This window comes from Branchiostoma floridae, chromosome 10, assembly GCF_000003815.2.
Source record: "Branchiostoma floridae strain S238N-H82 chromosome 10, Bfl_VNyyK, whole genome shotgun sequence".
In the NCBI taxonomy this organism is placed as follows: domain Eukaryota; kingdom Metazoa; phylum Chordata; class Leptocardii; order Amphioxiformes; family Branchiostomatidae; genus Branchiostoma; species Branchiostoma floridae.
In genome coordinates this window covers 20229573-20231604 of record NC_049988.1, presented here as the reverse complement: position 1 = coordinate 20231604, position 2032 = coordinate 20229573, and positions in this window count along the sequence as shown.

Genomic DNA, 2032 nt, shown 5'->3' with positions numbered 1-2032 from the left:
ACGAAATTACTACGCCGCTAAGTAAGTGAGCTGATTTTCTTTATGTGTACTGTTTGCCAATCATAAGAATAAGTAAAGTGTGATGCACTGACTTTCATTTTTCCACTATATGATATAATTTTTCAAATTTTTAAGTAGGGCAAGATATTGGAAATTAGAGACCATCCCTCTCTCCTTCCACCACTTTTACCTCTCCAACCGTTCTGAGTTCGATCCCCGCCGTACCCGCCCCGACGTTGTACCCTTGGGAAAGGCACTTTACACGACCTTACTCACTTCACCCAGGTGTAAAAATGGCTATCTGACTTCGGTTGGAGAGGTAAAGGGACTACCTTTACCTTCTGTCTGTACCGTGTATGTGGCACTGTTAATATAAGTTACAAAAACTTGAGTGCAGTGCCAATTGCCCCAGTCTGTCCAAAAGCAAAATAGAAAAAGTAAATAAATAAATAAACGTCAGTGGTGTGGAATTCAGCAGCATTTATAATATCTCCAATGTCAATCCTTACTTCTGTTGTTACTACTCAATTTTTCCCAGCATCGTGTCCCGAAGGTTACGAAGTGTTCCGTGAAATCTGCTACAAGGCCTTCGATACCGAGAAGACCTACAGCGGAGCGGCCTGGGCCTGTCGTAGAGACGGCGGCACCCTCGCCATTCCCCGAGACGCCGCCATCAACGACTTCCTGATCTCCCTGAACAACTCCGTGACCGACCAGCCTTTCTATCCCTTCTGGATGGGCCTGCACGATCGGGGCGAGGAGGGACGATTTGAGTGGGTGGACGGTTCTATGCTTGGCATGTACACCAACTGGGCGCCAGGACAACCCGACAACGGCGGCGACCAGGACTGCGTGGTGTACTCGACTTACGCACCGTGGGAGAACAAGTGGAACGACGCGAACTGTGACCTGCAGTCCCGCTTCATCTGCCAGGCTATCCTTCGTACTTAGAATATTGCTTTAGCCTTTTAGAGGCTAAGATCACTGGAGTCATGAAAGAAGCGGTATTAACTGTGAAGGTGTAGTTAAGGTGTTTCCATATATGGTATAGATCTAAGGCAAATGATCATAGGGAACAGATTACAACGATAAGACGGAAAGTGCGCATTGAGTCTAATTTAGTATGTATATATATGTCAGTCAGTCTTTTTTCAGACTATGCCAAACTACGCAAGAACTTAACGACAAAAATTTTAGCATGAATGCTATTGAAATTAGATTATTGCCTTTAATGAATACCAATTAAAAGAGTGCGCATCTCATGAATTTGAATCTATGGATCTTGTTGATAGTTTGGAAAATGATGAAAGTTTATGATAGCTGCAGACACGTAAACCGTGTTTCAACATTTATTCTGTGAAGTAAAGCAATGTATCAAGTACACTGTTTGTCAGCACTGTCGCGGCAACGTTAACTGTGCAGAAATCATTTTTAGTATCCGCTTTTGATGAACTATTTATTATCTATTATTTACTATCTATTAGAAAGGGATTAGAAGTATCCTACTGAGCAACATGTCTCAGTCGTCTCATGTTTAATTGAATGAAATAAAATGAATGAATGAATGAATGAATGAATGAAATGAATGAATACTGCCTTGACGAATGCCAACATTATAATTGTTGACATTAATTCTCCTAGAATTACTGAAAACAGGTATTGAAAGTAATTTACTTATGACGTCCCCACATCTTGGCCGGGTGTTGAAAATTTAGAGTAGAACACACTTACTGATTACCAAAATTGTACAAGCTATACCCTATTTGTACATTCGAACCCAAAATGCCTCAAAATTGGGCAAAAATGTTCAAGAAAAAGAAGGATTTTCACTATAACTCTGACGTCAATCATATGGCATAATCATTGCCAATCATGCGGAATGGTTAACCTTCTCCCTACTACCCAACCCATAACAGATACAACTCTGGTGCCAAATGACTACCTTAGCAGGATAAAGGTTACGCGTGAAAGTTGCCAGGTATATATTGAATTGTATCTGTAGGTACATACACAATTACAGACAAGCATGCGT